Source organism: Mus musculus, chromosome 14 (genome assembly GCF_000001635.26).
Source record: "Mus musculus strain C57BL/6J chromosome 14, GRCm38.p6 C57BL/6J".
NCBI classification, from domain to species: domain Eukaryota; kingdom Metazoa; phylum Chordata; class Mammalia; order Rodentia; family Muridae; genus Mus; species Mus musculus.
In genome coordinates, this window is record NC_000080.6 from 111,431,841 (window position 1) to 111,457,411 (window position 25,571).

At 35.3% G+C, this 25,571-nt stretch overlaps 1 long non-coding RNA gene across 1 annotated transcript; it reads right to left on the reverse strand.

Moving 5' to 3' along the window:
- Window positions 1–367: 367 nt before the first annotated feature.
- Window positions 368–24,348, reverse strand: LOC115488373. The gene is made up of 4 exons (XR_003951227.1): window positions 22,900–24,348; window positions 15,455–15,521; window positions 9,381–9,600; window positions 368–8,908 (listed from the first exon to the last, which is right to left on the reverse strand). It is a non-coding gene; the product is annotated as an uncharacterized LOC115488373 (long non-coding RNA).
- Window positions 24,349–25,571: the final 1,223 nt, after the last annotated feature.

A 25,571-nucleotide genomic window follows, 5' to 3' on the forward strand; every position in this document is an offset into this window, starting at 1 on the left:
TCCAAAGGTAGGTGAGAAAAGATGGCAAATAGGATAATGGGATTTGTACTTACTTAGAAGTTGATCTTTAGGGCTATTCCAATCTTCATTGTCAGAATACCAGCCAGTTCAATAGTGCTGTGATAGCAACCTTCAAATTGGCATAAGACAGAGAGAGCCACTAGAACCTAGAAATAGTCAGAAATCCTGGAGAGATGCTCTGCTGGGTGGTCTCTCTCAATGAAGTGAAGATCAGCAAAGATGTGAGACCAAGGAAGCAGCCACGCAAGCACCCCATCACTGTTGGTTGGGTCCTACTTGTAAGCTCTACAAACATCCTATGTCCTCTCACAGGTATACATTGGCAAAATATCACATGACACAAACAGTAATTTCCATTTCACATTAGTCTCTTTTTATTTTTTCAATTTTGTTTAATTTATCAATATGAAGTTGTTTGCTCATCCATTATAATAGCCATATATATTAAGTAGGCATTACTTGTTTGGCAATATTTAAATGATGTAACAATGTAACATTATCTAAGTATTTACAATAAAACCAGAGACATGGCAAACTAATTCAATAATTTTTCAAGTTATACACAAATGCACAATATCCAGTCTAATAATAGATACTTGGTAGCATTGTGACAGGGCTTAATAATTAATAATTTGAGTTTGAATTTTGATTTTTATAATATAGGACACTGATCAATTATCATACAATTATGTATAGTAGTATAGCAATATTAGACAACTACCAAGAGCCAACAAATATTTTCTGAGGACATATTTAACTTAGCATCCAAATACAAATAGCCAACAAAGTTTTATACGTCTATTTTCTACATTTAACAAAACAAAAGAATTAAATGTTACTTTTTTAAATATCCTACGTCGAATTCTACTTTTTCAACATGAGAACTTAGAAGCCTATTTACCCATTGAAATTATAAATACAATTTTTTCCTTCCCATCTCCTGTTTGTGCAGTATGTCTCAGGCTCACTGTGCAAAAAGTACATAAATTACTTATGTCAAGCAAATTATTTGGTAATTGGAAATCAGGGCATAAATTTTAAAATAGAATGATGGCAGGTCATAACGGATGCTCTTATAGCAGTACAAAGCAAGCAATGGTTATGGATCAGTAGAAAGGCCAATTTCTATGGCAGTGATGGCCTTATTAAGGAGTCAACATTTGAGCAAACCTCAATTATGTAGCTGGGAACATTAGCAGGGAATAAAATGTAGAGGAGTACTAAGGACTAACTGGGATTAGTCCTTCTTAGGTACAGAAAAGTATCCTAATTGTGGCAAGTGGTCTATAGGTGGAGTAGATACTACAGCTAAGAGCTCCTCTTCATGGTTCCTATACCATTTTTATTCACATTTTACCAAGCAGGCTTCAAACACTTCTTAATATTCTCCCCATCCTTTATACTTCTAAGCATCTGCTTCATTAAAAATCAAGTCTGCTTTTAATGGTTCTTAAAACTCCTTCATATAAATTAAGAGCTTCTATTTTATTGGTCCAATTACCCCTAAGGCCTAGTTGAGAAATGAAAAGTCTAAAGTTATTCTTGAATTTCTCCATCTTAGAGCTCTAAAATTTAATAATACATAAATCAGTTTCCCCGAGCAGATCATTCCACACAGCACAATGCTACATATAAATAATTCGTCATTTTTAAAATATAATGTCCTGACCACTTGGATTTTGAAGTTAGATACTGTGATATTTGCAAATCCCAAAAGAGAGCTTTAGTTATTTTTCTTTAAGAATATTCTCTGAACCTTTTACGGCCTTCGTTGCCATTTCTCCAAGGTTAGATGCTTTCAAGTTAGACTTTAGATACTATGCTACATAATGAAATAAAGATTTCCATTCATTCAGCTTCTTTTTACTTAATTGAATGTTTATATGATAACTGTTAAACACACAATTTCTTTCCTGAAAATTCTCAAATAAGAAATAATGGGCTTGTGTAACTCATTTAATTTTTCTACTCAAATATTTCAGCCACCTACTATAACACTGATGGCATAAAGATTCAAAGGTACAAATATATATAAAAAAAGTAAAAGCTCACTATTAAAAATAAGGGGAGAAAATAAACAAAAACAAAACAAAACAAAAAATAAGGGGAGAGACCTACTCTTCCTCACTTTTCATTTAGTGTGCTTAGTCTAGGTCATGTGTGCATGTCAGTTCTTTCTGCATCTGAGATAAATGAGAATCTTTATCAAAGAGAAATGAGCCTCTCCTATAGATTCATTTCTCAGGATAGCGTAAGGCAGAGATTTCAGAGCATAACTCTCAAACTGCAACATCTCAACTATCATAAGGCCAATGGGAGAAAACTCAGTAGAGGTTAAAAAAAAGAAAAAAAAAAGAAGAAAAGAAAAAAAAAGAAAAGGAGAAAGAGAAAGGGGGGGGTGGGCAGGCTAAAGAATAGACAAGCTTTGTAAACTAACAGCAGAACAGCAGATGGTGTCCAGGCTCCAGGCTCTCCTCTCCTTTCCCTTTGTGCTCTCAGAAGCATGAGTAGGTATATGTCCCAAGGTGTGGGACTCTGTGTTTCTTTTCTCAACTATTATGAAATTCATCTTCAGTAGTCCTCATTTTTAATTGTGTTAGAGACAGCAGTTTCTTGAGATTTATAATCAATGGTGTGACAGGAAATATAATTTTAATAAGAATAATAGATGTGTGCATTGTGTGTTTATATTTCTCATAATTAAAATGTTTCAAACTCCATTTCATCAAAATTTATCATCAGATTGTATTTACTTATATTGACTTGTAAGTAAGCAGGTTAAATATGCAATATGAATGTTTTGTAAATATGTTGGATTAATATAGTTTAAATAACTATGATGTAACTAATCTTTACTGCTGGAAATGCACAGTGTGATTAATATAGCTGAAGAGCCAAGCTTCCATTCTATCTTTAAAAGAGAAGGTCTTTCCAAATAAGTAAAAGTTCAATATTAATAATTATGCTTCTATGCCCCTTAATCCAAAGCTCCATGTACAATTATTTAAAAAAATATCCAAGGTCACTAAGCAACAGTCTAACAGATTAACTAATTTCACATATTATAAAATCAGTTACTCGGTAAAATATATGTATCTTAAGAAAATAAGATGGTTTAATATTGAAAGCTAATTAATGGTTTAATATTGAAAGCTAATTAAAAATGCTAGAGATGTAGAAGTCAATAAAGGATGATAAGGTACATGCATGTGATGTTAAAGATAGGAATGAGAGAGATTGACGTAGATAGAGTCTAGAGACCTTGACAAAAGGAATTTGAACCTACATTTAAGACCCAGACACCAGAGAATAAGATGATTCTTTAAAATAGGTTATGGGGAGAAGAGGAGAAGGCCAGATTTGTACAATCTAGAAGATCCGTGCCTCGAAAATAATTGTCATATTTAAGATGAAATGGCATTGCTATGGCAACAGTTTCAAAACAGAAAATGAACAAAATGACAAAAACTCTGTTTGTCTCTCCTTTTCTAGGAGTTAAGCTCTCCTATTTCCCATGAAGACAGGAGCGTACAAGTTTCTGGATCGGGGCAAGTATGGAAATGTGTGAATTTGGTGTTGACAGGAATTAGCTTAGATGGGAACACATGGATCTTGCCCTGTACTTAGCCACCAATGAAATTTACCTACCATATTGTCAGTATTATGGTTTGGTTTGTTTGTTTGACCTTTTAAATCCAGGGTTCCTAAATTCTGTTTGCCCCTTAGCTTGTGGAGAATAACCTGGATGGATTGAAAACTTGAGATAGATTGAAAAAGAAGTTGTTACATTTTTAACCAAGGAGAGAGGGAAAATACACACACACACACACACACACACACACACACACACACACACACAGCATGCTGGCTTGTGAGTGTGTGTGTGTATGAATAAAACAGAGCATGGCGTTGGGCTTTAGGATGGAAACTTGCCAGTGTAGATGACAGTCCAACTAAAATCAGTATCTGAATCTTTTCAATAGCCTCAAAACACTGAAACATATTCGTTCATTAAATACCTACATGACCATGCAATTCTCTTAAGCCTGTATGTAGATCAAGAATTCTAATGCGCCGGACAGTCCTGGTGCACACCTTTAATCCCAGCATTTGGGAGGCAGAAGCAGATGGATTTCTGAGTTAGAGGCCAGCCTGGTCTACAGAGTGAGTTCCAGGACAGCCAGGGCTACACAGAGAAACCCTGTCTGGAAAAAAACAAAACAAAACAAAAAAAACCCAAAAAACCAAAAAACAAAAAAGCAAAACAAAACAAAACAAAACATAAAAAGGAATTCTAACTCAAAAATACTCTCATACTATGGATAGGATTTATGAGGAAAACAATATAAAATAAATATGGTTAACTTGTTGTCTTATGTTTTTCCATAGTTATTTCTGATTCAAAATATGAGTGCTTAGAAGAGTCCCAATCAGAGAGGCTGCCTCTGGCAGCTAAGGGAGCAGATGCAGAGACCTACAGCCAAATAGGAGGCAGGGAAAGCATCTAGGCTGGAAGTCACCATTGGCTCCCCACATTTGGAGCTCAGAGAACCTCAAGAAGAGCAAGAGGAAAAATTAGGGAAGCCAGAAGGGTTGAGGATACCAGAACACGTCACACAGAATCAACTAAGCAGGTATCAGAGAGTTCAGGAAGAGTCAAGTGGCAAGTGTGGAGTCTACATGGGCCTGTGCTAGATTCTGTTCCTATATGGTATAGTTATTGGGTTGATGTTTTTGGAAGACTCCTGACAGTGTGATTTGGGGAGTCTCTGAATCTCTTGCCTGTTACTGGTTTCCTTTTTCTCCTACTAGGTTGTCTCTCCCCACCTTTATGTAAAGATTTGTACCTAATCTTACTGCATCTTGTTATGTTGGATTTCGTTGATGTCTCTAGAAGTCCCGTCTATTTGGGAGAGATACGACAGAATAGTAGATCTGGCAGGAGAAGAAGTGGGAAGAAGAGTACAAGGAGGATAAACTGCAGTTGAGATGTATTGTATGAAGGAAGAACAAATTACAACTTTTAATTTTTCTTCACTTCTTCAAAATGAAATATTTATTTTACTTTCACCTCATCCAATTATCTTCCAAGCTGAGTAAATCATTTTTAAACTTCTGTACTAATTACAATTTATTCTCAGAAACTTAAAAATCTTTTTATAATTTATTATCATAAACTCCATATTACTTCCTTCTTAAAACATTATTCGCATCTCATATATGCCATAAGTGAAAAGTAATTATTTTCTGAATCCCATTTTGCAGTTACATGGATGCAGTGTGTATGAGTCTCAGGAGGTCAACAGAAAGCTACATATCTAAAAGAACAGAAACCTGGATGATTCTTGAGTTGTACAACAAGGCTTCTGGGGAAGGAGACCCTGACCAGCTGAACTAAGGTCAAAGGGGATAGGTCAAAGGTTGAGCTGCTTGGAAGTACACAAAAAGCTCTAGTTTTGCAGCTCCCAAGATGAAGTTTTTGGTTTTTTGTTTGTTTGTTTGTTTGGTTTTTTTTACCATGAAGCAGCTGCTGCTCACTTTACCTTCGCCTTGTAACTGAACTCTCCCACACTCCCGCTGTTATTGGTTCATATAGTTGGACTTTATTGCAATATTACATTGAACTGTTGTGAGTATTGGTTCCCTTTCTAAGGGTGGGTGGACATACGTGCTGCTTCTCCACACACACACAAAAGGCTGCAATAAAGCCATCTGTCACTTCAATTCTTTAAAGGTTATATAAGCAAGGTTAGAATTATTTTTAAAAAAGCTATTTAAAAAGGATAAAATGAAATTTGAACGTGTGGCCTCATACACAGATGTTGTTAAACATTGATACAATGTCATGACCTGGAACTCAATCAAAACAGAAGTTCTAACTTATTGACTCAGAATATCCTTTTGCCAAAAAGGTTAACACTCTTAAATAAAAACCTCCTGAAAATTGCAAGGTTTTAATCATATCTTTCAATTAAAAATATTTTCTACAGTTCCTCACAATGTGAGCAGTGAGGGATTATGAATACTCTCTTATATGTGGCTCATGATAATTAGATGTTGTTAACTATAGAAGATAAAATATTTTTATATTATACTTATTTTCCAAACGTAGCTATTACATGCCATTTTACCTATCTCTTATCTGTTATGACTAGTACACTTTTCAACCCTCAAAGGAAGAGAACATTCCATACCCATGAATTTCTAGCCCATAAGAACAAACAAATACAAACGCCTGATATTTCTAGGAATTCATAATTTTAATCTCAAAATGAACTGTCATTCTCTTAGTGCTTATGACATTTCATATTTTAAAATGACATAATCTCCAGAAATAAAATCATATGTTTATCTGTTCTTAATGGAAAAGTACCCACTATCTATAAGTATATTCTTAGGCTGTTCACATGAGAAACAGTTCATATTAAGACTATTTACTTAAAAAAAAACACTTATAGAAATCAGATGAAATTATTTTATTAATATTTATCTATATAGAGGTAAAAATTATATTTATAGATGTGTATGATGGCATATTCCTGTTATCCTACTAGGACGCAATTGGAAATTTCAGCCCAGCCTATGACATAGCAATGACTTATTAAAAACACAGCAGGAATGGCATATATCCATAACCCCTGTAAATATAGACTCAGGGAGATCACTGTGATTTCTAGGCCAGCATGGTCTGTATCAATATTTTCAAGTGCAGCAAAATTTCCTCAGAAAAACTCTGTCTCATAAAAAAAAATACCAAAAAACAATCCACATACATTTTATATACCATGTTATTATTCATGCAAAGCAAGCAAAACAATATATATGTCTTTTTATCATTTTAATTAATATGAACACATTTAAATCATCAAAAAGTTAAATGGATTGAAGAAAATGAAAAATATTTACTGTTACCCAACTTGGAGTAAAGATGGAGACTGAATAGTGGATATGCCTTCTAGGGACCTATAGTATAAAATTCCTTGTCTTATTAAGCATGCAAATTGTCACACGTGGAAAATGTGCTACTCAGTTAGATGACTGTAAGCACATTGTCATATATGCTAATGTATACTAAAAGCATACATTGTACTAGATAGAGATTTCTCTTAGAAGCCTTTGGCCTTTCTGCCAGTAGTGGCTATAGAAGGAATATCAGATTCTTCAGTTCCTTTATCGGCTTTAAACAGCTGGTGCCCATACTACTACATCTCAGGGTGAACCTTTTTAAAACTTCATTTCTTGCTCATTAGTTCCATAGATTGAGATATCTTAATCACCTATTTAACAGCGACAAAACAGCCCTTATTGGCATGTATTTGAAAGCTGTGTTGGGTTATAAAAGCAGCAACATTTCTTAGCTTTATTGACCCTGTATGATTTTGTTTTTAAGTCTCAGTTGTTTTAACAACAGTGCCTTGTACATTTAGTTTCACATCTCAGTTTCTTTCACTGCAAAATTGTTTACATTCTTTGTATACTTATGCATGGACTGTAATAATTAACACACTTCACTGCATTCTCTATTTGGTTATTCTCAACCTTCACTTAAAAAATACACATTTCCTCATATAACATACAAGTTCAAATTACAGTGGTTGGCATGATCATGAGCAGCTAACTCAGGGGCTATCTATGGTTCTCCAAAGCTGGTTTATTTTGATCATGAAAAAAATTAAATTAATCGTTCTTAAGCAAAGATGTTTTGAGTTTTCATGTTTTGATAAGTACTTTGGTATTACTTCATGTTTTATCTCAACAAAGATAAACATGAAAAGCATAGATCATCATACACTGTTGGCAATAGTTGCTTTGCTGCCAGCTATGGATTAGCCAAAGTATTGTCTCGGTACTTGGCCATAAAGTAATAAAATTCTGTGCATAATCATATTATATGGTGATTATTGAGCAGTGACATACTATAAGCCACTCAATAAGCATACTAGCTTTAAGCAAACAAGAATTTCATATCATTTCATTTTTATAAAAACCAAGGCGTTTACATGCATAAATTTGCTAAAGGCAAAATAATATACTCACTGAAGCAATATATTTCAGTTTTATAACTAAGAGTCAAACAAAAAGTTTCTTGACACTGAACTCTGTAACCCTAAAGCCTTTCTATGCCTGCCCCAGCTCTGAATACTGACAAAGAGACATATTTATTTATGAATGCCTAAGCCTTATAACTAGGCTTCTTTCCAATTACCTTGTAACTTATTAACTCATTAATCTATTCTAAGTTCAGCCACAAGGCTTGGGACCTCTCAGTCTCTAGTACCAGGGTCTGCCTTTCCCTCCATGTCAAGCTGGTGAAAGTTCTCCCAACCTGACTCTATCCTACAATTCAATCTCTCTCCATAAGTCCTGTCTATCCTCACTTGCTCTGCTTCAGGGTACCAGGTTGTTTTGTTTTTTTGTTTTGTTTTGTTTTGTTTTTTGATTTTTTTATTACGTATTTTCCTCAATTACATTTCCAATGCTATCCCAAAAGTCCCCCTCACCCTCACTCCCCACTCCCCTACCCACCCATTTCCATTTTTTGGCCCTGGCTTTCCCCTGTACTGGGGCATATAAAGTTTGCCTGACCAATGGGCCTCTCTTTCCATTGATGGCCGACTAGGCCATCTTTTGATACATATGCAGCTATAGTCAAGAGCTCCGGGGTACTGGTTAGTTCATAATGTTGTTCCACCTATAGGGTTGCAGATCCCTTCAGCTCCTTGGATACTTTCTCTAGCTCCTCCATTGGGGGTCCTGTGATCCATCCAATAGTTGACTGTGAGCATCCACTTCTGTGTTTACTAGGTTGTTATTAAAGCCAATCAGAAGGTAAGAGAGTGGATGTTTACAAACTGTGCTGCAAGTGCAGTGCGGAGACATCAGATCTCTGTGGGTAAGAAAGAAAATTAACATCTGAATAATAAAAAGTCAATCTTTATACGGTGCACAAAAAACATCACCTCAACAGAATGCAGCTGTAGCCAACTTGCAAAGTAATACTCACTCACATTAGCAAAGCCAGTGTTCAATGGATTGACATGAAGCAGGGGAAATAAATTGAATCTAGCCATTCAAAAGAAAAAAATGGAGGAAATGTAGAAATATATTTAATAAATATGGCCATATTGGAAGATGGATAGATTCAAGTATCTCAGCCAATCACTGGAATGCTGACATGAATGGAAGGTTTAGATCAAGCATGAAGCTGTGAGCTATTTCCTCATTCTTTATCGCGTTATCTTCCTCTCTCCTTCTGGGGAAAGATTGAATTCTGGGAGTGAGTCTGGTAGGGGAGCATTCACTAGCCTGGTGTGGAAGAAAAAGCACTCCTGGGTACTAAAAACTGAGAGTTCACAAACCTTGTGGCAGTACAGCATCACTTATGGTCACTTTCTCCTTCTTGATTCTTCCTACTAGCTCCAGAGTTCTGCTTGGTTGACTGTTGAATGGTTCTTGTGAAATAGTCTCTCATGCTTCCATATTTGTAGGGGATAGTATCAGTTTCTGTCACTGTGGAATTGCCCCAACATAAGGGGATACCTTAGTGTTCAGAGGTATGTCTGTGAGGGTCACCTATTCCTGGAATGGAAAGTGATTTCAAGGTTTAAAACGATCACTAGAAAACTTCAGGGACATTTTGTGGTATATGTAACATGTAATTGTGGAAGTCACAGGAAAATGCCTTAACAACTTGTTCTTTGTTTGAGATAGAATACATCAACTAAAGGGTAACCAACTTGATATCAGCAATTTTTAAATGAAAAACTGAGATTAAGTTCCTATGTAATCCCAGCCACAATTTTGATACCAAGGAAAGAATACATAGAGAAAATATTGGTAGAAATTCCAAGCTTTATCTGGCTTTTAGTTAGATCCCAGAACAAGTGAAGAGTTGGTCCTTTTCAGCAAGTGAATGTCTACAGCCTGCTATATAAATACAAGATGAGCCGTCATCTAATACATGCATGGTGCTTCTCAGATATATACATCAACACTGTAAGATCTGTGATGCAAGGGCAAAGTGTCAAGACTGAAACCCTTACCACACTGTGTTATTATAATTCTCTTTTCATTTTAAATTTTGTCAACTGCTTAATTGAATTAACTTTAATTAAATGTAACTTTTCTTCATAAAACATTCAACCACTATTTTGGGGAATATGTGTGTTCATACAACAAAATTGGAGCAAAAGTATCTATAGAGCATATTTAAAAGACTGTATATGAAGCACTTCTAAATGTAGTTTTAAAAATATGTGGCTGTCATGACTGGTTATTACAACACAAATCATGTGTTGGCCTATAGCTGTTGAAGTCCCTAGCTGCTGAATGTCCTAGAAATTAAATTATGTTTTTCTTCTTCTGCACTCTACAGAATTTTGGCTGATCTTTGAGGTTAAATCACTTTTTTGACCTCCAGGATCTTTCCAGAAGTATTCATAAGAAGCTGTCTCTGGGGCTTTCTACTTTAAAGTAACAAATGATCTGAAATGTGCAGCTCATAAGAAAAAAAATCGTGAGAAGGCCTAGAAAATATAATCCTAAACTCCCAAGAATTAGATTATTTTTCTAAATGGCTACCACTGGCTCACCATCTTATTTATAATCACTTCCCTACCAAACAAAATATTAGTATGTTGTAACATATTAGTATTTGGAAAGAAGCTTGACTTTAATGTGAATAATAACCACATTTGTTAAGGAGATGTTAAGGTCTACTTAACTACCAATTTCCATTAAAAATGTTTTCCTTAACTGTTGATGAAGTTGGGGACCAGTATCTATGCCTCTGTACAAAGATATCTTGAATTTTGATAAATGAAGATCTGAGTTCATATTTCTTAGCTCGTCTACACTAGTTTGTCAAAGCTCCAGTATATTAATTATTTATCAGTTGTTTTCTAGATATTTAGAAGGAATAATGTCATTAAATTGATTTATATTTGGTATATTTACTTTTTATGTTACCTGAAATATTAAATATTGTCTTCAGTGAGACAATTTTCTCCTAATCTTAGGTGATTATAAATTTAAATTCAGTACATAATGGTGATCTATATTAGTTTTTTTTTATTAGATATTTTCTTCATTTACATTTCAAATGCTATCCTGAAAGTCCCCTATACCCTCCCCCTGCCCTGCTCCCCAAACCACCCACTGCCGATTCCTGCTTCCTGGCCCTGTCATTCCCCTGTTTTATCAATATATTTACTTAACATAAGTGATTTACATCTTACTGCATTGAACACATCCACTTACACAAACCATAATAATAAACTATTTACTTAATCATTTCAAAATTTAGAACTTTTTTCTTTCTTAAATATTTATTTTCATTTTTGTATATGGATATTTTGCTTGAAAGTATATTTAATATCATATGTGCTCAGTACCCATGGAAGCTATAGAGCACATCACATCTCCTATACTTGGGGTTCTAGATTGTTATGAGCCTTTATATGAAAACTAGAAATCCATCCTGCTCTGCTTGGAAAGAAGTCACTGCTCCTAACAGTTGAGCCATTTTAGCAGCCCAAACTTAAAAAAATATATATATATTAAAGTGTAAAAACTTATTCAAATTAATTTAAAACAAACTGATAAAGGGTTATTAAATGTTAGCTATTATTTCTGTTTCCTAATACATATCCTTTTAATTTTCTTTCAGATACTGCTAGTATTCTTTTTCTTTTTAATGGCGTAAATACAAAATATAGAAAGACAATGTAATATGTCATCAAACTTTATATATCAAAATAAAATAAAAACTGGTTACCGTAAAGAAGTTGATTTACAGGATATAGAAAGCTATTTGTGATAGGGATATTACTCAGATTTATAAATGTAAGAATGTCTGCCAGTACCTATGAAAATGCATGTTATTAAAGTGCCTGGGATGATGGTTCAGTCAGTTATCTATCTGTGGTACAAACATGGATTAAGAGGCAGAAGGCACACATCAAAAGCATCTACATCTGTAGATGTAGCTAGCATTAGGATACATTAACCTTATAGCATTAAGAAGACCTTGGAGAAATAACTTGTGGGATCAGGCTAGTCAGGCCAATCAGACCCTGTCTCAACAATTTAAGTTTGAGAGTATCTGAGGAAGGCAAGATATCAAAATTAGGCCTCAAGACACCAAAAGAAAACCTACAGAATCAACCAACTTGGGCCCATTGGAGCTCATAGAGATTGAACTGTCAATCAGAGAGCATGCAAGGAACTGTCCTAGGCCCTCTGCACATATCTAAGAGATTTATAGCTTGGTCTTCATGTGTGATTCATAACCATGGAAGCAAGGGCTGTCTGGGATTCCAATGTCTGCCTATGCCACACTTTCCCCCTATTAGGCTGCCTGATCTAGCCTCCACAGAAGAAGATATTTAAATCCTAGTGCAATTTGATATACCAAAAATTATATATATATATACATATATATCATTATTAATAAAATAATTGTTTGTGAATTAAAAACCTGAAATTTGAAAAGATTTAGGCCTCAAACATAAACACATATACACATCATGAAGTAAAAAGAATACACACACAGATGCATTATATACATATATGTATGTATACATCTACATCATCTACATCATCTACATCATCTACATCATCTTCATCATCTACATCATATGCATATACATATACATATACATATACATATACATATACATATACATATACATATACATATGTCCTCTTGTTGTTCTGGACACACATGAAGACCAAGTTGCACATATGTATATGTATATGTATGTGTATGTGTATGTGTACGTGTATATAGATACATGAGTATGTATGTGTTACAAAACCTGAAGACACAACTAATTCCATGTCTTTAATACCAGCTTTTAACTCCTAATTTTGACTGCCACTGACTACTAAAATAAGAAAACTACTGAACAACAACAATAATAACAGTATTTTAAAAACCTGTTTATATTGTTTCTAACTCCTGATAACTGCAAGGGATTTTTTTTCCTTTTCATGAAATAATTGAGCTTTTACGTGAATTATTCTAATAGTAGGCTCCTCATAGTGTCTTCTAAAAAAATCTTTACAAATCTAGTTACTTTCCTTAGTACAGAAAGCATAACTGGAGTTCACCCTTACTTTCAAAAGAATATCTAAATCTTGACTTTGATTCTCAGTTAAGTATGCACAAATTCCACCTAGTGTAGACATTTGTATTGGATTCCTAATTTATGGTAAGGCTTGTGGAGAGACTAACAAAGAAGACAAAATATTTCTCTGCATACATTTATTATTGTGATGGGATTTACCTATGAACAATTCTTAGAAGGCTACCAAACTCCAGTCGATTTTGAAGAGACTATCCTGGTTGTTTATCCCGTGGGTATCAGAATTTAATTCTATCATATGCCTATTAATCTTGATCACTAACTGCAAAGTGCATCATCAACATTCATTCACTGATGCTTATCTATTCTTAGATCAATTTTATTTACAAAGATAATATCACAAAATCCTCTTACACTAGAATATGATTAACAGAGTTGATTTTTAAACTCCTTTTATAATGGGAAGTATGGTGCCTTAAATGGATACAGAAAATGTGGCTCATTTACACAAGGGAATACTACTCAGTTTTTCAGGCAAATGGATGGAACTAGAAAATATCATCCTGAATGAGATAACTTAGACCCAAAAGGACATACATGGTATGTACTCACTAACAAATGGATATGACCAACCCCCCAAAGAAAGCTGGACCAGTAACCAGGCAGCACACACCAGCAGATATGAGGCCCCTGATAGATATACAGCAGAAGATTGCTGGGTCTGGGTTCAGTCAGAGAAGATGCACCGAACCCTCAAGAGACTGGAAGCCCCAGGTACTTTAGAGGTCTGGTGGGGTGGGTGGTGGGTGGTGGTGGTGACATCCTCATCGAGACAGAAGGACAGGGAGGAGGTATGGGATGTGGAACAGTCAAAGGGTAAACTGGGAGGGGAATAAAATCTGGAGTGTATAATAAATAAATAACGAATGAATGAATGAATGAATGAATGATGAGAAAAAAAAGAGTCTGACGCAGTTATTTACACAGAACTAATGGACAGAAGCTGCTGACTTCTGTGGTTGGATAAGAGAAAATCTGGAAGAAGCTGAGGAGGAGGATCGTGTAGGAGGACCAGGAGTCTAATAAATCAACCTGGACCCCAAGATATCTCAGATACTTCACCACCAACCAGGCAGCATACACCAGCTGATATGAGGCACCCAACACATACACAGCAGAGGACTTCCTGGTCTGGACTCATTCAGAGAAGATGCATCTAATCCTCGAAAGACTTGGGGCCCAGGGAGTAGGGATATCTGGTGGGGTGGGTGTTGGTGTGGGGCATCCTCTTGGAGACAGGGGTGGAGGAGGTATGGGATGTGGAGCAGTCAGAGGGTACACCAGGAGGAGGATAAAATCTGGATTGTATTGAAAAGATTAAATAAAATTTATAAAATAAAATAAAATAAAATAAATATTTTCAGTTGTACTAACAATTTTAAAATGTGTCTTTCAAAAAAATCAAATTGGTATGGTACAATGAAAAATACATTATCAGTTAAATATATCACAAAATTATATTACATTATATGTGTGAATTACTGGACATTTTAGTTTTCATTTGATTTACAAATTTTTTTTCATAGTATAGATAATAATTTGACAATTATTAGGCTAACAGAGATGACTGCTCAACATACTTCATATATCCTTCAGAATCCTTTATTATTATTGTTACAATGAAATGGTTATGAAAAAATGTGTTAAGAGAGCAACAGGGCATCTGAAGGGAAAGAACATTCAAAGATCTCATTACACATCATGTGTTAGGATGCTTGCTTTGGGGCTCATTGGATACACACATGGCCTCTACTCTCTCTTTATTGCAGCCATAAAGAGCAACTGAAGCTCATAAAAAGTGGCTGGTGGGTTTGTAAATGATATGACAGCTTGTTCAAACAGGTTTCTATAGAGCCATCTAAGGAAAATTTTCATTCTGTATCATAGCTAGGAGCTATTTGTGTTAAAAATGTCCACTTTGTTACTGTAAACTGCATAGTCCATGTGTTAAGAGGCTATCAAATGGGGACCAGTTTCTTTTACTTCTCACTGAATACTACTTAGCACTGCCATTAGTAAGAAAGAAATTTTAGTAGACAGAATGATAGCATCTCTTTCTTGTGTGAAGATACACCCCCAAACGCAGATAAACATATATATGTATACACACATGTATAAACATATATATGTGTATATAGACACACACATATTTATATATATACTTACATATATACACACACACACACACACACACACAAATATATGTCAGATAACATTGCAAATTTATTCATTAGCCTAATTTTAAGTTATTTTGGACTTCAACATAATACAGAAATGGCAAATACCTTTATGAACAAAACTGAGTGGCATTTCACTTTCTGGTGATAATCTAACTGGAACGATATCTTCACACTGTAAAAATGAATAGAGGGATCATTTAAATGTTATGGTATTTTCTATGAACTAGCATTTTTAGCCAATAATATGTGGCAGAAAATCACCAAATAAGCTTACTAATGTAGTTTTGAAGACAAGAATACATTCTTTCTTTGAAATAGGATAGCAACAAGAATTTGGGAGTTGTTTTAAAACATTATAGTGTCGTTCTAACTGAGAAGCCTAGACAGGAAATACTGAAGAGATTTGAGTAAGTGAAAATAATTTAAGTACATATCAAAGCTAGGGAGTTCTGGAATGGAAAAAGAATCAGACACAGATAGAAGGGCAAAGACAAAAAGACAAACATGGCTTCTAAGGCAGTGCTGTGAGAAAATATACCAGATATACTATCTTCCTAAAGTATCAAATGGTGCCATAAAGGTCTTCCTGCCTCTAGTCCTTCACCTCTTTGGCCTGAAATGCAGTTACAATAACATGTAGACGTGGCTACTAATGTAATCCTGATAATCTTTCCAAAAGAAAGAAAGAATCCAAAGGTTTATTATCTAGAGAATATGAATCCAATTTTAAGGAGAAAAGAAAGGGAAAAAGTATAATAAAAATATAAAAATCTCGCCATTCATTCCACTTACCAAAACACATCTATGTGGCTATGATTATATGTGAGGGTAAGTGTTAAAAGACATGATCTGAATTTATCATAAAGTTTAAAATCATTACAAATAAGTAAGATTCTTTGTATTTTTTAATTCACTTTTTCACCTTAGTAAAGTCATGATTATCTTTAAATATAATTTATCATTTATTTGTTTGTTTGTTTGTTTGTTTTGTACACCACATTTTATTACCTTCCTGGTTTACCCTCTGACTGTTCCATTTTCCATACCACCTTCCAGTTCCTCCCCAGCCCCACCCCACCTGACCTCTAAACACCCTGGGGCCTCCAGTCTCTTGAGGGTTAGGTGTATCTTCTGTGTCTGGATGCAGACCCAGCAGTCCTCTACTGTATGTGTGTCGGGGGTCTCATATCAGCTGGTGTAATGCTGCCTAGTTGGTGGTCCAGTGTCTGAGAGATCTCAGGGGTCCAGGTTAATTGAGACTGCTGGTCGTCTTACAGGGTCACCCCCCTCCTCAGCTTCTTCCAGCTTTTCCCTAATTCAACCACAGAGGTCAGCAGCTTCTGTCCATTGGTTGGGTGCAAATATCTGCATCTGACTCTTTCAGCTGCTTGTTAGGTCTTTCAGAGGGCAGTCATGATAGATCCCTTTTTGTAAGTGCTCCATAGCCTCAGTAACAGTGTCAGGCCTTCGGGCATCCTCTTGAGCTGGATCCCTCTTTGGGCCTGTCTCTGGACCTTCTTTTCTGCAGGATCTTCTCCATTTCCTTCCCTGCAGTTTTTTCAGACAGGAACAAATATGGGTCAGAGGTTTGACTGACTCCCTCAGTTGGTGGAGGTGAGCTCTACCAGTTCCCTCTGCCCACTGTAGGGCATTTCATCTAAGGTCCTTTCCCTTGTTTCCTGAGAGTCCCTCACCTCCCAGGCCGCTAGTACATTCTAGAGGGTCCCCAACCTTCTACTTCCAGAGGCTGACTCTTTCCATTCTTTCTGCTGGACCTCAGGGCTTCAGTCCTGTTCCCTCTACCCAATACCTGATCATGTTCCCCTCTTTCCTTTTTTGTCCCTTTCCAACCCCAGTCCTTCCCTCCTTCCCCCCTCCTGTGATTTCTTCTTCTCCCTCCCTAGTGGGATTGAGGCATCCTCACTTAGGCTATTCAGCTTGTTAACTGTTTTAAGGTCTGTGGATCCTATCTTGGGTATTTTGTAAGTTTTTTTGGCTAATCTCAATTATTAGTGAGTACATACCGTGTATGTTCTCTTGGATCTAAGTTACTTCACTCACATAATGTTATATAGATAGACTACATAATTATATATGCATTTATTATTTTCCATGTTTATATATGTATTATTTTGGAAATTTAGTTGGCTATAGATTTATTTTTCAAACTGAATTTTGACACAAAATATTATAAAAAGTAGTACTACAAATTTATTATTACATTTAGTCATTCTGTTCTATAGTAGACTGAAACAAAATGCAAAATTTATATTTGTGTCTATATATGTATAATATGCATATATATTTATATATTTATTTACATATGAAGGTTTCAGTGATAACAATACTGATATTATTATTATTATTATTATTATTATTATTATTATTATTATTATTTTGTTTTTTTGAGACAGGGTTTCTCTGTGTAGTCCTGGCTGTCCTGGCACTTACTCTGTAGATCAGGCTGGTCTTGAACTCAGAAATCCATCTATCTCTGCCTCCCAAGTGCAGATATTAAAGGCAGACACCACCACTGCCCAGACATTTTTATTTTTAAATTTGTTTGTGTAATAGAAACACAAATACTGAATTTAGCACTTTTATTACTTTATTTTATAAAAGTCAATTTATCTTATCACGTTATGAATAAATTGCATAAAAATGTATTTTATATTAGAATTATTTAAGTTTTCTTATCACTACATGAATATATTTAGACCTCGCCTTCTTTTTAATTTCTTGTGTCTTCTTTTATAATATTTTGTGTATGTAAGTTATAGAAAATTAAAAACATTCAGATTATATCTTTGGATAGTCTACCTGGATGCTGCTTCGTCAGGAAATCATCGTATAAAGCTTATGATCCAATTCTAGACATCTTTTAGCTTCCACGCTAATCTCAGTGTCTATTCCCTACAAATAACTGTATTTTCATAAAATGATTTCTAACAGTACTGAGTACAGCAACCTTGTATGCTGGTACCTGCATTTTGATACATTAATTAATTTGACTTCATATAACACACTTCAAATACTAACATGTTGAATTTTGTGCCTACTTGTATACTCTATGGTGAAAATTTTTATCTAGTTATGCTTTTCTCTCAAATTTCACCTTAACTTCTAAATTTGAAGTTGATTATTTTATTAATAACATTTCTGATATCTTCTCTCAAAGCTTGTAAAACTAAATGCTTAAATCAAAAATTGTAAAAACATGAACACACTCAACAGAAATCCAGTAAACAGAAAGAAATAGAAGAAAGAATAAATATTGATTCACTTAAAAAAAAAAGCAATTCAAAGAATCAAGAACTCTAAAACGATCTACAGAATCTTGGTCCACAATAAATTAAAAAGAGAAATAAAGAATGAGATCACACAAAGGAACAGAAATGAGCGATACAACAGATACAATATTTCTATCATTAAATACTTTACTTATGCTCTTGGGTGTTTTATTTTTTTTTACCATAGATGTATATTACTTATCAATTTTGCAGAGGAATTTTAATCTAACAACATGGACTCTCTGGCAAGAGATTGTATCCAAAGGCTTTATAGGTTGATATAATTTTCGTGGAATTCAGGTGTGTCCTGAAGTACAGCATCATCTGGCTGGCTGGAGTATAGATATTCCATTAGTATACACCTTTAAATCCTAGCAATGAAAATAAGGTTAGTTTGCAGAGGGAAGCAGCCATGTTTTAAGTGACATCTAATAGAGGGTCAGACAAACTGATGGGCCAGAACAGGTTTGGGTAGAATGAGGCAGAGATGCCCAATTCTCATAAGAACAGTGCAGAAATGAGAGGCTATATAAGACCACTGCAGGGAAAGAAAAGGGGGTGCAGTATGTATATATGACACTTTTTTATGGACAAGACAGAACTTTTAAAGATATAAGTTGCAGAGAGAATGAGCTAAACACAATGAAGCCAGAATGAGCCAAATAATGAGAAAGAACCTGAAGATTAGGTGATATTGCCCAAGTTATTATGAGGCCAAGCAGAGCAAAATCAGGCAGAAGGTGAAAAAGGCCAGTTTGAGTCATTCAGCTGGGAGAGAAGTTGGGGCCAGAACAGCTGAGTTGATTCAGTAAGCCAGAGCTCAAAGAGAAGTAAAAATTGTGAGTTTACTCAGCAGTAATCCTACAAGAAGACAATTGCAACTGTTGAGGAAGAGTTACATTATAGGGTTGCCCTTGCTGGACAGCTTTTAATGTGTCTTTCATGCATTTTTGTGTTGTATTTTTGATATCCATTTATTTTCAGGTTTTCATTTTTTTATATTCTCTGTTGACAAAATCTTAATTTATTAATTTACTCTATTTCAATCTCTGATTCTGTGTCATCAGGAAAACATAATTCTTTCATTTTTAATGTTTGTTAATAGTTTGCGATTAGTTTTTGGTTTTTGAAATTTTTCTACGTATTTAAATGAATGTAGTATTTTATAAAACATTTCATCACATTAAAATATTATTGAATTAATGACAATAAAATTTAAGAAATAAAAAGTCAATATTAATGAATTAATTTTTTACTAATGGTAAATTATTGCACATAATTTTCCCACAGTGTCTATCTTAAATTAACTGTTGTTGATTAGAATGTGATATTATTAGAGTGAAATTAAAAGGTCTTATGTCTCTATTTTATAAAGGAATATAGTCTTTCTTTCATAACTTTTCCACCACCTTTTCTCATTCTTACTAATTTGTTTGTATTTCATTATGGAAATACTTTTCTTCCCCTAGAATGACCAATATTTATAACTTTAACTGAATTTTGCGTTTTGTTTTATTTTTAAATATATTTCATTTGACTAAACATGCATGTCAACTTAAAATTATGAAGGAACTTTTGTTGCATACAGATTTCCAGTTCATCACTTTTTTTCTCTCAGCATAGTGATGGTTTGTCTCAGACTATCATTGTTTTTTAAAGGGTTATAAAGCTTAGTTGAATTGTGTGCACCTTTTATTAGAATGTTTGAGCTTTCAATATTTCCATATTTCTCCATTTTCCCATTATTATTATCATTCAAAAATTTACTCTCTTTTTTTTGGATTAATTGAAGTCTTTGTAATATGTGAACCTGCATCTTTAGGGTGTTTATAAAACTTTTATCTACATATTACCTGGCATTTGATGCCCCATTCTTTTCTCCTTCCCTCTTTTCTCAGACTGAGTTAAATCCAAATAGTCCATTGACTGCATCCCTTTTTTTTTTTTTTTCTATTTAGTTTATGGTTGTTTTAACAAAATGTCATCTTTTTTCTTTTTTTACCAATGACGACTTGGGAGCCCAAAGAATTTGAGAAAGCACACTGCTAATATCCGTGTTGGAAATTCTCTTTTTCCATGCCATCTCAAAAACCCCTCAAACTGAACTTCCCTCCCTTCAACTTGCTATGTGCCTCCCTTTTGTCCTCCTGACTTCCTTTTACTATGTTTATTTTTCCTGTGTTTACTCCCTGTCAACTGGTTGCTTTTTGTTTCCTGCCCTATGGTTGACTTTATTTAATCACATTTGCAATACACAGAAAACTCATGGATTAGATGTCTGTGTTAATGCTGAGCCATAGAAAATTAGAAACAGATTATTAAAAAATAATAATACAGCTTAAGGATTCACAATGTGACCAAATATCCTGAAACAGCTGCCTACATTTATTTTCTATCAGTAAGCTCCTTTTTACACTCTCAAAAGCAGTGTTTAAAGGGGACATTTTTGGAAGGGACAGGAGAAATAACTATAAAAGAAGAAACAATGTATAAATACATCCTAACCTCCATCTATAACAGATCTCTGTGTGTAGACGTATGCCTGTGCTTGTGTGTTTCTTTTATGTTTGTGTATATGCTCGCCATGCTTGGTGGCACACTTCTTTAATCCCAGCACTCGGGAGGCACAGGCAGGCAGATTTCTGAGTTTGAGGCCAGCCTGGTCTACAAAGTGAGTTCCAGGGTAAAAACCTAAGTGAATTAAAAAAGATAATTTATCAGAGAAATGAAATTACTAGTAAACACATAAATATTACAAAAAGAAAGTAAGTAAGTCTATAAATGCATCAGCATTTTACCATTTCTTGATGATTAAAGATAAAAGGCAAGATAAAATTGTTCAAATAGATTTCTCTTGCTGGTCTATGTAGCAGAGATGAAGACTATCCTTGGAGATCATTGGCCTGGAACAGTGGAAGCGTTCCAGCTACCACCACTGCTCTGGGGCTGCTGCTGCTGCCCTGGATACTGATGTTAGGCTGGCGAGTAAGCGAAGAGAAGGGGATCTTCTACTATCAAAAGCTTCGGGCGAGCTTTCGCTTCCCAGTCAGTGTTACAGCTCTTATAAGACAGATGGCGTTCCCCTGTACTGAGGCATATAAAGTTTGCGTGTCCAATGGGCCTCTCTTTCCAGTGATGGCCGACTAGGCCATCTGCTTCCTATTGACTTGGTCTGAGATGCTAGGAATGCATCATCTCCATGTGGAAGCACTTGCAGAAACTCCCCCTATGTGACTAATGGGCACAATTCTTTCTATGGGAGAATGTGGCTACATGACAGGGGTCTGGAGCAGGGAGTAGCGAAGCTCCTACTGTCTTTTCCGGGTACTGAGGGTTCAAACCCAGTACAACCTTCCCAGGCTTCTTCCCACCGTCCATCACCCCACATTCTCTCATCAAAGACTCATTTCCTTCCCAATTTGGAAGCACTCTTGAAGAAGATAATCCATGTGACTATTGGGAACTCAGTGGTTTATCTAAAGTAACGAAATTACCTTCACACAAGATCATGCTTTCTTGTTTTAACATGTATAAAGCCTTTCTGAACAAATCTATATCAATTTTTGAAATTAGTGATGGTTGAAAAATAGTGGGTGTTTATCAAAGTCATTTTGAGGTGACTAAAAAACTTATGTTATTTAGAAAAGTTATTCTGTTTGTGATACAAAGTGGGTTGTGTTAAGGGCAAAAAATGAGACTATTTTCTATAATTAAAGCAAAAATGTGATGTTAAATATTGAAGAGTTTAGAAACCAATATGTACAAAACTGTACATACATGCACAAAACTACCTCTGAAGATGCCAAGGTTTCAGCATAGACTTGGCAGTATTTTCAGTGCAAAAAGAAATGAAAATACAAAAAAAAAAAAAAAAAAAAACCTTGATGAATCAGGTGGAGGAATGTTAATCCAGCAACATGGTTGCTCTGGCAAGGGATCACACACAAAAGCCTTCTGGGTCTGTGGGATCAGGCTGGATGACCGACCTTTAATCCTTCTGGCTGGAATTAAGATATGCCCTTAGAATACACCTTTAACCATTCTGGATGGAATGCAGATGTCTGTATTAGGACACAAAGCAATGTAGGTAAATTTAGTTAGTAGACTACAGACATAGCCTTAGGACACATTGCTTAGGATCCTAAGCAATGAAGGTAAGTTTAGCTTGTAGAAGGGGAAGAAGAAGTGATGAATAAGAAAGAGATGTGACAGTATGTGTCAGAAATAAAATATGACCGTTAGTCAGGAATGAGAGGGTACCTAAGAGCAGCGAAGGGAGAGTTCACTTCAGTTCCTTGCAGTTCAGTTGAGTACAGTTCAGCTCAGTTGAATTCCAGCAGTTTTGTTCAGTTTCAGATCTGTCCCATTCATACAATCCATGTAGTAGAGTTTGTGGCATTCAGAGGCAGTTCTTCCAAGCAGAGCAATACAGTCAGAAGCAGAGAGAAACTAATTTGAGTTAAGTCAGCTTGGAGAGGAGTTTGAGCCACAACAGATGAGCTTGAACCAGCCAGCCAGAGATCACAGAGAGTTAGTTTATTCCACAGTAAATCTCAGAGGCTAAAAATTTCTAGACATAAGTTAACAGAGAAAGGCTATAACTGAAGCCTTCCAGATCCAAGCCTGTGGAAGACTACATTTTGTACCTACTAGAATTTTCCATGCCTAGGCCTAGGAATATTTAAATAGACACTTTCTTGGCTCAGGCTAAGCCATGCATTTGTTAAACTTGGGTATGTCTTTCATCGTATCTGTTTACTGAGGAAGTAAAAATGAGGATGACAAAAACAACAACAGCAAAACAGAGATATGGTCTGTAAAAATACTCACTGATAAATCCACTCACTGTAAGGTAGGAAGACCTGAGTTCAGTCTCAGAATCACTGCCTAATTATCCTTTCACCTCTACATGCACACCATGGCAACCCCCACCCCTGCACACACTGAGAAATAAATCTATTACGTATCCCAGTTCTTACTTATTATCTAGAATTACTGTTCATGAGTTTTAATCATGTCAAATGCAAGAAGGCAACTGCTAACTTCACTGAAGTTTTCTAACCAGTTAATACACCTTCCTCAAAAGAATTCCATCTCAGATGTATCATAGCGAGATCTGCAAGCATACTCACTCATGGAGTAAAATACCAACCTTTTCTCTGCCCTTCTATTTCAGAAAGATTCCTAGATTTTTCTGCTTATGTGTTACATGAGGGTTCTCTTTCCTGTACTCGATAACCTTGGATAATACTGATACTGTAAATCCAACCTCTCTGTTATTTTCTACCAGTTAAAAATCAAGGTGATGCAGAACCTAGGAGAGTGACACTGTGAAATTTGAAAGTAATGATGCATTGACGAGGAAGTCTGGCCATGAATCAGGAGAGCAACCAACCTAAACCACAGCTGGTTTCACAGGTGCAGTACAGATCTGGCTATGAGTTTCAAGAGCTACCAACCCAAACCACAGCAAGTTTCACAAGTACAGATGCCTCATGGCAAATTATTTTGAACTGTGTGAATTGTGACTATTGCTATCTCAGTTGAAGCTACTATACTAAATTGTAATTTTACTGATTAAGATTCACTTCAAAACAGCTCTTCAATGTATATTTTTCTCCAAATAGAGTTTGTACCAATAATTTTAAGGCATGTACTAATGTACACACCAGTTGTTGCTACTCATTGCTATTTGAGACTATGCCGGGGCCTAGCAAACACAGAAGTGAATGCTCACAGTCAGCTAATGGATGGATCATAGGGCTCCCAATGGAGGAGCTAGAGAAAGTAGCCAAGGAGCTAAAGGGATCTGCAACCCTATAGGTGGAACAACATTATGAACTAACCAGTACCCCGGAGCTCTTGACTCTAGCTGCATATATATCAAAAGATGGCCTAGTCGGCCATCACTGGAAAGAGAGGCCCATTGGACTTGCAAACTTTATATGCCCCAGTACAGGGGAACACCAGGGCCAAAAAGGGGTATAGCATTGGAAATGTAAATGAGCTAAATACCTAATAAAAAATGGAAAAAAAAAGAAAAAAAATTTCCTGGAAGAAATATATAGTCAATTATGAAACATTTGTTAGAATTGAAAATGTATGTTTTGATTTCAACCTCTGAAAATACCATTATAGATAATTTGTTTATATACTACGCCCACATAGTATCCCAGTTGCAAACAGTGTCATTTCAAGGTCACTGTGAAGTGGGAAGGAGGAAAAAGAGAAATTATTAGTCAAGAAATTTGACAAGTTTTATATTACATTGGTTGCCAAAACGAATATCAGCTTAATTTCTTATGCTGCTTGTAGACAATTTGTGCCCATCCTTGCTGTGTTTCCTTTCCAAAACCATGGCCAAAGCTTATTCAGCAAGGGGCTATTAAATAAACCTAAATCAAAAGCTTTCTAGTAGATACCTGTTATCTAGAAGAAAACTGTTACTACTCTATACTGTCCGGTGGAGAATACGTAGATGACTCAGTGGTTAAGAGTGATTTCAGAGGCTCATTGGTCGTGCAAACTTTATATGCCAGGTACAGGGGAACGCCAGGGCCAAGAAGTGGGAGTAGATGGGTGAGGGAGTGGGTGGGGGACTTTTGGGATAGCATTGGAAATGTAAATGAAATAAATACCTAATTAAAATAAATACTTAAATAAATAAATAATAAAGATCATATTTCCAAATTTTAAAAAAAAGAGTGATTTCTGCTGTTTCAGAGGATGGATCTCTGTGTACTAGGAGTAAAAATGGGTTGCCTTACAACTATATATAACTCCAGCTCCAAGATTTTTACATTATATTCTGCTCTACTGAGATATAAATTATATCTTAATATGAAATAAATTTTCCAATGATGTGGAACATGGAATAATAACTATGGCAACCAGAATTATCTATAGGAAACATCATGGCAGATCAATGTAAT